This window comes from Salvelinus alpinus, chromosome 19 (genome assembly GCF_045679555.1).
Source record: "Salvelinus alpinus chromosome 19, SLU_Salpinus.1, whole genome shotgun sequence".
Taxonomy (NCBI): domain Eukaryota; kingdom Metazoa; phylum Chordata; class Actinopteri; order Salmoniformes; family Salmonidae; genus Salvelinus; species Salvelinus alpinus.
Genome location: NC_092104.1, coordinates 19464559 through 19483145, shown reverse-complemented (window position 1 = coordinate 19483145; position 18587 = coordinate 19464559).

The window sequence follows — 18587 nt, the reverse complement described above, 5'->3', positions numbered from 1 at the left end:
TATCAGATTAGAGCCAAAAAGGAGACTAGACATCTACCACCCCACTACTACTATCAGATTAGAGCCATAAGGGAGACTAGACATCTACCACCCCACTACCACTATCAGATTAGAGCCATAAAGGAGACTAGACATCTACCACCCAACTACAACTATCAGATTAGAGCCATAAAGGAGACTAGACATCTACCACCTCACTACCACTATCAGATTAGAACCATAAAGGAGACTAGACATCTATCATCCCACTACCACTATCAGATTATAGCCATAAAGGAGACTAGACATCTACCACTATCAGATTAGAGCCATAACGGAGAAAAGACATCTATCACCCCACTACCACTATCAGATTAGAGCCATAAAGGAGACTAGACATCTACCACCTCACTACCACTATCAGATTAGAGCCATAAGGAGACTAGACATCTACCACCCCACTACCACTATCAGAGTATAGCCATAAAGGAGACTAGACATCTACCACTATCAGATTAGAGCCATAAAGGAGACTAGACATCTTCCACCCCACTACCACTATCAGATTAGAGCCATAAAGGAGACTAGACACTCTACCACCCCACTACCACTATCAGATTAGAGCCATAAAGGAGACTAGACATCTACCACCTCACTACCACTATCAGATTAGAGCCATAAGGAGACTAGACATCTACCACCCCACTACCACTATCAGAGTATAGCCATAAAGGAGACTAGACATCTACCACTATCAGATTAGAGCCAAAAAGGAGACTAGACATCTACCACCCCACTACTACTATCAGATTAGAGCCATAAGGGAGACTAGACATCTACCACCCCACTACCACTATCAGATTAGAGCCATAAAGGAGACTAGACATCTACCACCCCACTACTACTATCAGATTAGAGCCATAAAGGAGACTAGACATCTACCACCTCACTACCACTATCAGATTAGAGCCATAAAGGAGACTAGACATCTACCACCCCACTACCACTATCAGATTAGAGCCATAAAGGAGACTAGACATCTACCACCCCACTACCACTATCAGATTAGAGCCATAAAGGAGACTAGACATCTACCACCTCACTACCACTATCAGATTAGAGCCATAAAGGAGACTAGACATCTACCACCCCACTACCACTATCAGATTAGAGCCATAAAGGAGACTAGACATCTACCACCCCACTACCACTATCAGATTAGAGCCATCAAGGAGACTAGACATCTACCACCCCACTACCACTATCAGATTAGAGCCATAAAGGAGACTAGACATCTACCACCCCACTACCACTATCAGATTAGAGCCATAAAGGAGACTAGACATCTACCACCTCACTACCACTATCAGATTAGATCCATAAAGGAGACTAGACATCTATCACCCCACTACCACTATCAGATTATAGCCATAAAGGAGACTAGACATCTACCACTATCAGATTAGAGCCATAAAGGAGACTAGACATCTACCACCCCACTACCACTATCAGATTAGAGCCATAAGGAGACCAGACATCTACCACCCCACTACCACTATCAGAGTATAGCCATAAAGGAGACTAGACATCTACCACTATCAGATTAGAGCCATAAAGGAGACTAGACATCTACCACCCCACTACCACTATCAGATTAGAGCCATAAAGGAGACTAGACATCTACCACCCCACTACTACTATCAGATTAGAGCCATAAAGGAGACTAGACATCTACCACCTCACTACCACTATCAGATTAGAGCCATAAAGGAGACTAGACATCTACCACCCCACTACCACTATCAGATTAGAGCCATAAAGGAGACTAGACATCTATCCACCCCACTACCACTATCAGAGTAGAGCCATAAAGGAGACTAGACATCTACCACTATCAGATTAGAGCCATAAAGGAGACTAGACATCTACCACCCCACTACTACTATCAGATTAGAGCCATAAGGGAGACTAGACATCTACCACCCCACTACCACTATCAGATTAGAGCCATAAAGGAGACTAGACATCTACCACCCCACTACCACTATCAGATTAGAGCCATAAAGAATATAGACATCTATCACCCCACTACCAATATCAGATTAGAGCCATAAAGGAGACTAGACATCTACCACCCCACTACCACTATCAGATTAGAGCCATAAAGGAGACTAGACATCTACCACTATCAGATTAGAGCCATAAAGGAGACTAGACATCTATCACCCCACTACCTATATCAGATTAGAGCCATAAAGGAGACTAGACATCTACCACCCCACTACCACTATCAGATTAGAGCCATAAAGGAGACTAGACATCTACCACCCAACTACAACTATCAGATTAGAGCCATAAAGGAGACTAGACATCTACCACCTCACTACCACTATCAGATTAGAACCATAAAGGAGACTAGACATCTATCATCCCACTACCACTATCAGATTATAGCCATAAAGGAGACTAGACATCTACCACTATCAGATTAGAGCCATAACGGAGAAAAGACATCTATCACCCCACTACCACTATCAGATTAGAGCCATAAAGGAGACTAGACATCTACCACCTCACTACCACTATCAGATTAGAGCCATAAGGAGACTAGACATCTACCACCCCACTACCACTATCAGAGTATAGCCATAAAGGAGACTAGACATCTACCACTATCAGATTAGAGCCATAAAGGAGACTAGACATCTTCCACCCCACTACCACTATCAGATTAGAGCCATAAAGGAGACTAGACATCTACCACCCCACTACCACTATCAGATTAGAGCCATAAAGGAGACAAGACATCTACCACCCCACTACCACTATCAGATTAGAGCCATAAAGGAGACTAGACATCTACCACTATCAGATTAGAGCCATAAAGGAGACTAGACATCTACCACCCCACTACCACTATCAGATTAGAGCCATACCCCACTACTACTGTCAGATTAGAGCCATAAAGGAGACTAGACATCTACCACCTCACTACCACTATCAGATTAGAGCCATAAGGAGACTAGACATCTACCACCCCACTACCACTATCAGAGTATAGCCATAAAGGAGACTAGACATCTACCACTATCAGATTAGAGCCAAAAAGGAGACTAGACATCTACCACCCCACTACTACTATCAGATTAGAGCCATAAGGGAGACTAGACATCTACCACCCCACTACCACTATCAGATTAGAGCCATAAAGGAGACTAGACATCTACCACCCCACTACTACTATCAGATTAGAGCCATAAAGGAGACTAGACATCTACCACCTCACTACCACTATCAGATTAGAACCATAAAGGAGACTAGACATCTATCACCCCACTACCACTATCAGATTAGAGCCATAAAGGAGACTAGACATCTACCACCCCACTACCACTATCAGATTAGAGCCATAAAGGAGATTAGACATCTACCACCTCACTACCACTGTCAGATTAGAGCCATAAGGAGACTAGACATCTACCACCCCACTACCACTATCAGAGTATAGCCATAAAGGAGACTAGACATCTACCACTATCAGATTAGAGCCATAAAGGAGACTAGACATCTACCACCCCACTACCACTATCAGATTAGAGCCATAAAGGAGACTAGACATCTACCACCCCACTACTACTATCAGATTAGAGCCATAAAGGAGACTAGACATCTACCACCTCACTACCACTATCAGATTAGATCCATAAAGGAGACTAGACATCTATCATCCCACTACCACTATCAGATTATAGCCATAAAGGAGACTAGACATCTACCACTATCAGATTAGAGCCATAAAGGAGACTAGACATCTACCACCTCACTACCACTATCAGATTAGAGCCATAAGGAGACTAGACATCTACCACCCCACTACCACTATCAGAGTATAGCCATAAAGGAGACTAGACATCTACCACTATCAGATTAGAGCCATAAAGGAGACTAGACATCTACCACCCCACTACCACTATCAGATTAGAGCCATAAAGGAGACTAGACATCTCTCACCCCACTACCACTATCAGATTAGAGCCATAAAGGAGACTAGACATCTACCACCTCACTACCACTATCAGATTAGAACCATAAAGGAGACTAGACATCTATCATCCCACTACCACTATCAGATTATAGCCATAAAGGAGACTAGACATCTACCACTATCAGATTAGAGCCATAAAGGAGACTAGACATCTACCACCCCACTACCACTATCAGATTAGAGCCATAAGGGAGACTAGACATCTACCACCCCACTACCACTATCAGAGTAGAGCCATAAAGGAGACTAGACATCTACCACTACCACTATCAGATTAGAGCCATAAAGGAGACTAGACATCTACCACCCCACTACCACTATCAGATTAGAGCCATCAAGGAGACTAGACATCTACCACTATCAGATTAGAGCCATAAAGGAGACTAGACATCTATCACCCCACTACCACTATCAGATTAGAGCCATAAAGGAGACTAGACATCTACCACCCCACTACCACTATCAGATTAGAGCCATAAAGGAGACTAGACATCTACCACCCCACTACCACTATCAGATTAGAGCCATCAAGGAGACTAGACATCTACCACCCCACTACCACTATCAGATTAGAGCCATAAAGGAGACTAGACATCTACCACCCCACTACCACTATCAGATTAGAGCCATAAAGGAGACTAGACATCTACCACCCCACTACCACTATCAGATTAGAGCCATAAAGGAGACTAGACATCTCCCACCCCACTACTACTATCAGATTAGAGCCATAAGGGAGACTAGACATCTACCACCCCACTACCACTATCAGATTAGAGCCATAAAGGAGACTAGACATCTACCACCCCACTACCACTATCAGATTAGAGCCATAAAGGAGACTAGACATCTATCACCCCACTACCAATATCAGATTAGAGCCATAAAGGAGACTAGACATCTACCACCCCACTACCACTATCAGATTAGAGCCATAAAGGAGACTAGACATCTACTGCTATCAGATTAGAGCCATAAAGGAGACTAGACATCTACAACCCCACTACCTATATCAGATTAGAGCCATAAAGGAGACTAGACATCTACCACCCCACTACCACTATCAGATTAGAGCCATAAAGGAGACTAGACATCTACAACTATCAGATTAGAGCCATAAAGGAGACTAAACATCTACCACCTCACTACCACTATCAGATTAGAACCATAAAGGAGACTAGACATCTATCATCCCACTACCACTATCAGATTAGAGCCATAAAGGAGACTAGACATCTACCACGGAGACTAGACATCTACCACCCCACTACCACTATCAGAGTAGAGCCATAAAGGAGACTAGACATCTACCACTATCAGATTAGAGCCATAAAGGAGACTAGACATCTACCACCCCACTACTACTATCAGATTAGAGCCATAAGGGAGACTAAACATCTACCACCCCACTACCACTATCAGATTAGAGCCATAAAGGAGACTAGACATCTACCACCCCACTACCACTATCAGATTAGAGCCATAAAGGAGACTAGACATCTACCACCCCACTACCACTATCAGATTAGAGCCATAAAGGAGACTAGACATCTACCACCCCACTACCACTATCAGATTAGAGCCCTAAAGGAGACTAGACATCTACCACTATCAGATTAGAGCCATAACGGAGACTAGACGTCTATCACCCCACTACCACTATCAGATTAGAGCCATAAAGGAGACTAGACATCTACCACCCCACTACCACTATCAGATTAGAGCCATAAAGGAGACTAGACATCTACCACCCCACTACCACTATCAGATTAGAGCCATAGAGGAGACTAGACATCTACCACCTCACTACCACTATCAGATTAGAGCCATAAGGGAGACTAGACATCTACCACCCCACTACCACTATCAGAGTAGAGCCATAAAGGAGACTAGACATCTACCACTATCAGATTAGAGCCATAAAGGAGACTAGACATCTACCACCCCACTACTACTATCAGATTAGAGCCATAAGGGATACTAAACATCTACCACCCCACTACCACTATCAGATTAGAGCCATAAAGGAGACTAGACATCTACCACCCCACTACCACTATCAGATTAGAGCCATAAAGGAGACTAGACATCTATCACCCCACTACCAATATCAGATTAGAGCCATAAAGGAGACTAGACATCTACCACCCCACTACCACTATCAGATTAGAGCCATAAAGGAGACTAGACATCTATCATCCCACTACCACTATCAGATTATAGCCATAAAGGAGACTAGACATCTACCACTATCAGATTAGAGCCATAACGGAGACTAGACATCTATCACCCCACTACCACTATCAGATTAGAGCCATAAAGGAGACTAGACATCTACCACTATCAGATTAGAGCCATAACGGAGACTAGACATCTATCACCCCACTACCACTATCAGAATAGAGCCATAAAGGAGACTAGACATCTACCACCCCACTACCACTATCAGATTAGAGCCATAAAGGAGACTAGACATCTACCACCCCACTACCACTATCAGATTAGAGCCATAAAGGAGACTAGACATCTACCACCTCACTACCACTATCAGATTAGAGCCATAAGGAGACTAAACATCTACCACCCCACTACCACTATCAGAGTAGAGCCATAAAGGAGACTAGACATCTACCACTATCAGATTAGAGCCATAAAGGAGACTAGACATCTACCACCCCACTACTACTATCAGATTAGAGCCATAAGGAGACATTAAACATCTCCACCCCCACTACCACTATCAGATTAGAGCCATAAAGGAGACTAGACATCTACCACCCCACTACCACTATCAGAGTAGAGCCATAAAGGAGACTAGACATCTACCACTATCAGATTAGAGCCATAAAGGAGACTAGACATCTACCACCACACTACTACTATCAGATTAGAGCCATAAGGGAGACTAAACATCTACCACCCCACTACCACTATCAGATTAGAGCCATAAAGGAGACTAGACATCTACCACCCCACTACCACTATCAGATTAGAGCCATAAAGGAGACTAGACATCTATCACCCCACTACCAATATCAGATTAGAGCCATAAAGGAGACTAGACATCTACCACCCCACTACCACTATCAGATTAGAGCCATAAAGGAGACTAGACATCTACCACTATCAGATTAGAGCCATAAAGGAGACTAGACATCTACAACCCCACTACCTATATCAGATTAGAGCCATAAAGGAGACTAGACATCTACCACCCCACTACCACTATCAGATTAGAGCCATAAAGGAGACTAGACATCTATCACCCCACTACCAATATCAGATTAGAGCCATAAAGGAGACTAGACATCTAACACCCCACTACCACTATCAGATTAGATCCATAAAGGAGACTAGACATCTACCACCCAACTACTACTATCAGATTAGAGCCATAAAGGAGACTAGACATCTACCACCTCACTACCACTATCAGATTAGAACCATAAAGGAGACTAGACATCTACCACCCCACTACCACTATCAGATTATAGCCATAAAGGAGACTAGACATCTACCACTATCAGATTAGAGCCATAACGGAGACTAGACATCTACCACCCCACTACCACTATCAGATTAGAGCCATAAAGGAGACTAGACATCTACCACTATCAGATTAGAGCCATAACGGAAACTAGACATCTATCACCCCACTACCACTATCAGAATAGAGCCATAAAGGAGACTAGACATCTACCACCCCACTACCACTATCAGATTAGAGCCATAAAGGAGACTAGACATCTACCACCCCACTACCACTATCAGATTAGAGCCATAAAGGAGACTAGACATCTACCACCCCACTACCACTATCAGATTAGAGCCATAAAGGAGACTAGACATCTACCACCCCACTACCACTATCAGATTAGAGCCATAAAGGAGACTAGATATCTATCACCCCACTACCACTATCAGATTAGAGCCATAAAGGAGACTAGACATCTACCACCCCACTACCACTATCAGATTAGAGCCATAAAGGAGACTAGACATCTACCACTATCAGATTAGAGCCATAAAGGAGACTAGACATCTACAACCCCACTACCTATATCAGATTAGAGCCATAAAGGAGACTAGACATCTACCACCCCACTACCACTATCAGATTAGATCCATAAAGGAGACTAGACATCTACCACCCAACTACTACTATCAGATTAGAGCCATAAAGGAGACTAGACATCTACCACCTCACTACCACTATCAGATTAGAACCATAAAGGAGACTAGACATCTATCATCCCACTACCACTATCAGATTATAGCCATAAAGGAGACTAGACATCTACCACATCAGATTAGAGCCATAACGGAGACTAGACATCTATCACCCCACTACCACTATCAGATTAGAGCCATAAAGGAGACTAGACATCTACCACTATCAGATTAGAGCCATAACGGAGACTAGACAACTATCACCCCACTACCACTATCAGAATAGAGCCATAAAGGAGACTAGACATCTACCACCCCACTACCACTATCAGATTAGAGCCATAAAGAGGACTAGACATCTACCACCCCACTACCACTATCAGATTAGAGCCATAAAGGAGACTAGACATCTACCACCTCACTACCACTATCAGATTAGAGCCATAAGGAGACTAAACATCTACCACCCCACTACCACTATCAGAGTAGAGCCATAAAGGAGACTAGACATCTACCACTATCAGATTAGAGCCATAAAGGAGACTAGAAATCTACCACTATCAGATTAGAGCCATAAAGGAGACTAGACATCTACCACCCCACTACTACTATCAGATTAGAGCCATAAGGGAGACTAAACATCTACCACCCCACTACCACTATCAGATTAGAGCCATAAAGGAGACTAGACATCTACCACCCCACTACCACTATCAGATTAGAGCCATAAAGGAGACTAGACATCTATCACCCCACTACCAATATCAGATTAGAGCCATAAAGGAGACTAGACATCTACCACCCCACTACCACTATCAGATTAGAGCCATAAAGGAGACTAGACATCTACCACTATCAGATTAGAGCCATAAAGGAGACTAGACATCTACAACCCCACTACCTATATCAGATTAGAGCCATAAAGGAGACTAGACATCTACCACCCCACTACCACTATCAGATTAGATCCATAAAGGAGACTAGACATCTACCACCCAACTACTACTATCAGATTAGAGCCATAAAGGAGACTAGACATCTACCACCTCACTACCACTATCAGATTAGAACCATAAAGGAGACTAGACATCTATCATCCCACTACCACTATCAGATTATAGCCATAAAGGAGACTAGACATCTACCACATCAGATTAGAGCCATAACGGAGACTAGACATCTATCACCCCACTACCACTATCAGATTAGAGCCATAAAGGAGACTAGACATCTACCACTATCAGATTAGAGCCATAACGGAGACTAGACATCTATCACCCCACTACCACTATCAGAATAGAGTCATAAAGGAGACTAGACATCTACCACCCCACTACCACTATCAGATTATAGCCATAAAGGAGACTAGACATCTACCACCCCACTACCACTATCAGATTAGAGCCATAAAGGAGACTAGACATCTACCACCTCACTACCACTATCAGATTAGAGCCATAAGGAGACTAGACATCTACCACCCCACTACCACTATCAGAGTAGAGCCATAAAGGAGACTAGACATCTACCACTATCAGATTAGAGCCATAAAGGAGACTAGACATCTACCACCCCACTACTACTATCAGATTAGAGCCATAAGGGAGACTAAACATCTACCACCCCACTACCACTATCAGATTAGAGCCATAAAGGAGACTAGACATCTACCACCCCACTACCACTATCAGATTAGAGCCATAAAGGAGACTAGACATCTATCACCCCACTACCAATATCAGATTAGAGCCATAAAGGAGACTAGACATCTACCACCCCACTACCACTATCAGATTAGAGCCATAAAGGAGACTAGACATCTATCATCCCACTACCACTATCAGATTAGAGCCATAAAGGAGACTAGACATCTACCACTATCAGATTAGAGCCATAAGGGAAACTAGACACCTATCACCCCACTACCACTATCAGATTAGAGCCATAAAGGAGACTAGACATCTACCACTATCAGATTAGAGCCATAACGGAGACTAGACATCTATCACCCCACTACCACTATCAGAATAGAGCCATAAAGGAGACTAGACATCTACCACCCCACTACCACTATCAGATTAGAGCCATAAAGGAGACTAGACATCTACCACCCCACTACCACTATCAGATTAGAGCCATAAAGGAGACTAGACATCTACCACCTCACTACCACTATCAGATTAGAGCCATAAGGAGACTAAACATCTACCACCCCACTACCACTATCAGAGTAGAGCCATAAAGGAGACTAGACATCTACCACCATCAGATTAGAGCCATACCAGAGACTAGACATCTACCACCCCACTATCAGATTAGAGCCATAAGGGAGACTAAACATCTACCACCCCACTACCACTATCAGATTAGAGCCATAAAGGAGACTAGACATCTACCACCCCACTACCACTATCAGAGTAGAGCCATAAAGGAGACTAGACATCTACCACTATCAGATTAGAGCCATAAAGGAGACTAGACATCTACCACCCCACTACTACTATCAGATTAGAGCCATAAGGGAGACTAAACATCTACCACCCCACTACCACTATCAGATTAGAGCCATAAAGGAGACTAGACATCTACCACCCCACTACCACTATCAGATTAGAGCCATAAAGGAGACTAGACATCTATCACCCCACTACCAATATCAGATTAGAGCCATAAAGGAGACTAGACATCTACCACCCCACTACCACTATCAGATTAGAGCCATAAAGGAGACTAGACATCTACCACTATCAGATTAGAGCCATAAAGGAGACTAGACATCTACAACCCCACTACCTATATCAGATTAGAGCCATAAAGGAGACTAGACATCTACCACCCCACTACCACTATCAGATTAGAGCCATAAAGGAGACTAGACATCTATCACCCCACTACCAATATCAGATTAGAGCCATAAAGGAGACTAGACATCTAACACCCCACTACCACTATCAGATTAGATCCATAAAGGAGACTAGACATCTACCACCCAACTACTACTATCAGATTAGAGCCATAAAGGAGACTAGACATCTACCACCTCACTACCACTATCAGATTAGAACCATAAAGGAGACTAGACATCTATCATCCCACTACCACTATCAGATTATAGCCATAAAGGAGACTAGACATCTACCACTATCAGATTAGAGCCATAACGGAGACTAGACATCTATCACCCCACTACCACTATCAGATTAGAGCCATAACGGAAACTAGACATCTATCACCCCACTACCACTATCAGAATAGAGCCATAAAGGAGACTAGACATCTACCACCCCACTACCACTATCAGATTAGAGCCATAAAGGAGACTAGACATCTACCACCCCACTACCACTATCAGATTAGAGCCATAAAGGAGACTAGACATCTACCACCCCACTACCACTATCAGATTAGAGCCATAAAGGAGACTAGACATCTACCACCCCACTACCACTATCAGATTAGAGCCATAAAGGAGACTAGATATCTATCACCCCACTACCAATATCAGATTAGAGCCATAAAGGAGACTAGACATCTACCACCCCACTACCACTATCAGATTAGAGCCATAAAGGAGACTAGACATCTACCACTATCAGATTAGAGCCATAAAGGAGACTAGACATCTACAACCCCACTACCTATATCAGATTAGAGCCATAAAGGAGACTAGACATCTACCACCCCACTACCACTATCAGATTAGATCCATAAAGGAGACTAGACATCTACCACCCAACTACTACTATCAGATTAGAGCCATAAAGGAGACTAGACATCTACCACCTCACTACCACTATCAGATTAGAACCATAAAGGAGACTAGACATCTATCATCCCACTACCACTATCAGATTATAGCCATAAAGGAGACTAGACATCTACCACATCAGATTAGAGCCATAACGGAGACTAGACATCTATCACCCCACTACCACTATCAGATTAGAGCCATAAAGGAGACTAGACATCTACCACTATCAGATTAGAGCCATAACGGAGACTAGACATCTATCACCCCACTACCACTATCAGAATAGAGCCATAAAGGAGACTAGACATCTACCACCCCACTACCACTATCAGATTAGAGCCATAAAGGAGACTAGACATCTACCACCCCACTACCACTATCAGATTAGAGCCATAAAGGAGACTAGACATCTACCACCTCACTACCACTATCAGATTAGAGCCATAAGGAGACTAAACATCTACCACCCCACTACCACTATCAGAGTAGAGCCATAAAGGAGACTAGACATGTACCACTATCAGATTAGAGCCATAAAGGAGACTAGACATCTACCACCCCACTACTACTATCAGATTTGAGCCATAAGGGAGACTAAACATCTACCACCCCACTACCACTATCAGATTAGAGCCATAAAGGAGACTAGACATCTACCACCCCACTACCACTATCAGAGTAGAGCCATAAAGGAGACTAGAAATCTACCACTATCAGATTAGAGCCATAAAGGAGACTAGACATCTACCACCCCACTACTACTATCAGATTAGAGCCATAAGGGAGACTAAACATCTACCACCCCACTACCACTATCAGATTAGAGCCATAAAGGAGACTAGACATCTACCACCCCACTACCACTATCAGATTAGAGCCATAAAGGAGACTAGACATCTATCACCCCACTACCAATATCAGATTAGAGCCATAAAGGAGACTAGACATCTACCACCCCACTACCACTATCAGATTAGAGCCATAAAGGAGACTAGACATCTACCACTATCAGATTAGAGCCATAAAGGAGACTAGACATCTACAACCCCACTACCTATATCAGATTAGAGCCATAAAGGAGACTAGACATCTACCACCCCACTACCACTATCAGATTAGATCCATAAAGGAGACTAGACATCTACCACCCAACTACTACTATCAGATTAGAGCCATAAAGGAGACTAGACATCTACCACCTCACTACCACTATCAGATTAGAACCATAAAGGAGACTAGACATCTATCATCCCACTACCACTATCAGATTATAGCCATAAAGGAGACTAGACATCTACCACATCAGATTAGAGCCATAACGGAGACTAGACATCTATCACCCCACTACCACTATCAGATTAGAGCCATAAAGGAGACTAGACATCTACCACTATCAGATTAGAGCCATAACGGAGACTAGACATCTATCACCCCACTACCACTATCAGAATAGAGCCATAAAGGAGACTAGACATCTACCACCCCACTACCACTATCAGATTAGAGCCATAAAGGAGACTAGACATCTACCACCCCACTACCACTATCAGATTAGAGCCATAAAGGAGACTAGACATCTACCACCTCACTACCACTATCAGATTAGAGCCATAAGGAGACTAAACATCTACCACCCCACTACCACTATCAGAGTAGAGCCATAAAGGAGACTAGACATCTACCACTATCAGATTAGAGCCATAAAGGAGACTAGACATCTACCACCCCACTACTACTATCAGATTAGAGCCATAAGGGAGACTAAACATCTACCACCCCACTACCACTATCAGATTAGAGCCATAAAGGAGACTAGACATCTACCACCCCACTACCACTATCAGACTAGAGCCATAACGGAGACTAGACATCTATCACCCCACTACCACTATCAGAATAGAGCCATAAAGGAGACTAGACATCTACCACCCCACTACCACTATCAGATTAGAGCCATAAAGGAGACTAGACATCTACAACCCCACTACCTATATCAGATTAGAGCCATAAAGGAGACTAGACATCTACCACCCCACTACCACTATCAGATTAGATCCATAAAGGAGACTAGACATCTACCACCCAACTACTACTATCAGATTAGAGCCATAAAGGAGACTAGACATCTACCACCTCACTACCACTATCAGATTAGAACCATAAAGGAGACTAGACATCTATCATCCCACTACCACTATCAGATTATAGCCATAGAGGAGACTAGACATCTACCACTATCAGATTAGAGCCATAACGGAGACTAGACATCTATCACCCCACTACCACTATCAGATTAGAGCCATAAAGGAGACTAGACATCTACCACTATCAGATTAGAGCCATAACGGAGACTAGACATCTATCACCCCACTACCACTATCAGAATAGAGCCATAAAGGAGACTAGACATCTACCACCCCACTACCACTATCAGATTAGAGCCATAAAGGAGACTAGACATCTACCACCCCACTACCACTATCAGATTAGAGCCATAAAGGAGACTAGACATCTACCACCTCACTACCACTATCAGATTAGAGCCATAAGGAGACTAAACATCTACCACCCCACTACCACTATCAGAGTAGAGCCATAAAGGAGACTAGACATCTACCACTATCAGATTAGAGCCATAAAGGAGACTAGACATCTACCACCCCACTACTACTATCAGATTAGAGCCATAATGGAGACTAGGTATCTACCACCCCACTACCACTATCAGATTAGAGCCATAAGGGAGACTAGGCATCTACCACCCCACTACCCCTATCAGATTAGAGCCATAAAGGAGACTAGACATCTACCACCCCACTACCACTATCAGATTAGAGCCATAAAGGAGACTATACATCTACCACCCCACTACCACTATCAGATTAGAGCCATAAAGGAGACTAGACATCTACAACCCCACTACCTATATCAGATTAGAGCCATAAAGGAGACTAGACATCTACCACCCCACTACCACTATCAGATTAGATCCATAAAGGAGACTAGACATCTACCACACAACTACTACTATCAGATTAGAGCCATAAAGGAGACTAGACATCTACCACCTCACTACCACTATCAGATTAGAACCATAAAGGAGACTAGACATCTATCATCCCACTACCACTATCAGATTATAGCCATAAAGGAGACTAGACATCTACCACTATCAGATTAGAGCCATAACGGAGACTAGACATCTATCACCCCACTACCACTATCAGATTAGAGCCATAAAGGAGACTAGACATCTACCACTATCAGATTAGAGCCATAACGGAGACTAGACATCTATCACCCCACTACCACTATCAGAATAGAGCCATAAAGGAGACTAGACATCTACCACCCCACTACCACTATCAGATTAGAGCCATAAAGGAGACTAGACATCTACCACCCCACTACCACTATCAGATTAGAGCCATAAAGGAGACTAGACATCTACCACCTCACTACCACTATCAGATTAGAGCCATAAGGAGACTAAACATCTACCACCCCACTACCACTATCAGAGTAGAGCCATAAAGGAGACTAGACATCTACCACTATCAGATTAGAGCCATAAAGGAGACTAGACATCTACCACCCCACTACTACTATCAGATTAGAGCCATAAGGGAGACTAAACATCTACCACCCCACTACCACTATCAGATTAGAGCCATAAAGGAGACTAGACATCTACCACCCCACTACTACTATCAGATTAGAGCCATAAGGGAGACTAAACATCTACCACCCCACTACCACTATCAGATTAGAGCCATAAAGGAGACTAGACATCTACCACCCCACTACTACTATCAGATTAGAGCCATAAGGGAGACTAAACATCTACCACCCCACTACCACTATCAGATTAGAGCCATAAAGGAGACTAGACATCTACCACCCCACTACCACTATCAGATTAGAGCCATAAAGGAGACTAGACATCTATCACCCCACTACCAATATCAGATTAGAGCCATAAAGGAGACTAGACATCTACCACCCCACTACCACTATCAGATTAGAGCCATAAAGGAGACTAGACATCTATCATCCCACTACCACTATCAGATTATAGCCATAAAGGAGACTAGACATCTACCACTATCAGATTAGAGCCATAACGGAGACTAGACATCTATCACCCCACTACCACTATCAGATTAGAGCCATAAAGGAGACTAGACATCTACCACTATCAGATTAGAGCCATAACGGAGACTAGACATCTATCACCCCACTACCACTATCAGAATAGAGCCATAAAGGAGACTAGACATCTACCACCCCACTACCACTATCAGATTAGAGCCATAAAGGAGACTAGACATCTACCACCCCACTACCACTATCAGATTAGAGCCATAAAGGAGACTAGACATCTACCACCTCACTACCACTATCAGATTAGAGCCATAAGGAGACTAAACATCTACCACCCCACTACCACTATCAGAGTAGAGCCATAAAGGAGACTAGACATCTACCACTATCAGATTAGAGCCATAAAGGAGACTAGACATCTACCACCCCACTACTACTATCAGATTAGAGCCATAAGGGAGACTAAACATCTACCACCCCACTACCACTATCAGATTAGAGCCATAAAGGAGACTAGACATCTACCACCCCACTACCACTATCAGAGTAGAGCCATAAAGGAGACTAGACATCTACCACTATCAGATTAGAGCCATAAAGGAGACTAGACATCTACCACCCCACTACTACTATCAGATTAGAGCCATAAGGGAGACTAAACATCTACCACCCCACTACCACTATCAGATTAGAGCCATAAAGGAGACTAGACATCTACCACCCCACTACCACTATCAGATTAGAGCCATAAAGGAGACTAGACATCTATCACCCCACTACCAATATCAGATTAGAGCCATAAAGGAGACTAGACATCTACCACCCCACTACCACTATCAGATTAGAGCCATAAAGGAGACTAGACATCTACCACTATCAGATTAGAGCCATAAAGGAGACTAGACATCTACAACCCCACTACCTATATCAGATTAGAGCCATAAAGGAGACTAGACATCTACCACCCCACTACCACTATCAGATTAGAGCCATAAAGGAGACTAGACATCTATCACCCCACTACCACTATCAGATTAGAGCCATAAAGGAGACTAGACATCTAACACCCCACTACCACTATCAGATTAGATCCATAAAGGAGACTAGACATCTACCACCCCACTACTACTATCAGATTAGAGCCATAAAGGAGACTAGACATCTACCACCTCACTACCACTATCAGATTAGAACCATAAAGGAGACTAGACATCTATCATCCCACTACCACTATCAGATTATAGCCATAAAGGAGACTAGACATCTACCACTATCAGATTAGAGCCATAACGGAGACTAGACATCTATCACCCCACTACCACTATCAGATTAGAGCCATAACGGAAACTAGACATCTATCACCCCACTACCACTATCAGAATAGAGCCATAAAGGAGACTAGACATCTACCACCCCACTACCACTATCAGATTAGAGCCATAAAGGAGACTAGACATCTACCACCCCACTACCACTATCAGATTAGAGCCATAAAGGAGACTAGACATCTACCACCCCACTACCACTATCAGATTAGAGCCATAAAGGAGACTAGACATCTACCACCCCACTACCACTATCAGATTAGAGCCATAAAGGAGACTAGATATCTATCACCCCACTACCAATATCAGATTAGAGCCATAAAGGAGACTAGACATCTACCACCCCACTACCACTATCAGATTAGAGCCATAAAGGAGACTAGACATCTACCACTATCAGATTAGAGCCATAAAGGAGACTAGACATCTACAACCCCACTACCTATATCAGATTAGAGCCATAAAGGAGACTAGACATCTACCACCCCACTACCACTATCAGATTAGATCCATAAAGGAGACTAGACATCTACCACCCAACTACTACTATCAGATTAGAGCCATAAAGGAGACTAGACATCTACCACCTCACTACCACTATCAGATTAGAACCATAAAGGAGACTAGACATCTATCATCCCACTACCACTATCAGATTATAGCCATAAAGGAGACTAGACATCTACCACATCAGATTAGAGCCATAACGGAGACTAGACATCTATCACCCCACTACCACTATCAGATTAGAGCCATAAAGGAGACTAGACATCTACCACTATCAGATTAGAGCCATAACGGAGACTAGACATCTATCACCCCACTACCACTATCAGAATAGAGCCATAAAGGAGACTAGACATCTACCACCCCACTACCACTATCAGATTAGAGCCATAAAGGAGACTAGACATCTACCACCCCACTACCACTATCAGATTAGAGCCATAAAGGAGACTAGACATCTACCACCTCACTACCACTATCAGATTAGAGCCATAAGGAGACTAAACATCTACCACCCCACTACCACTATCAGAGTAGAGCCATAAAGGAGACTAGACATGTACCACTATCAGATTAGAGCCATAAAGGAGACTAGACATCTACCACCCCACTACTACTATCAGATTTGAGCCATAAGGGAGACTAAACATCTACCACCCCACTACCACTATCAGATTAGAGCCATAAAGGAGACTAGACATCTACC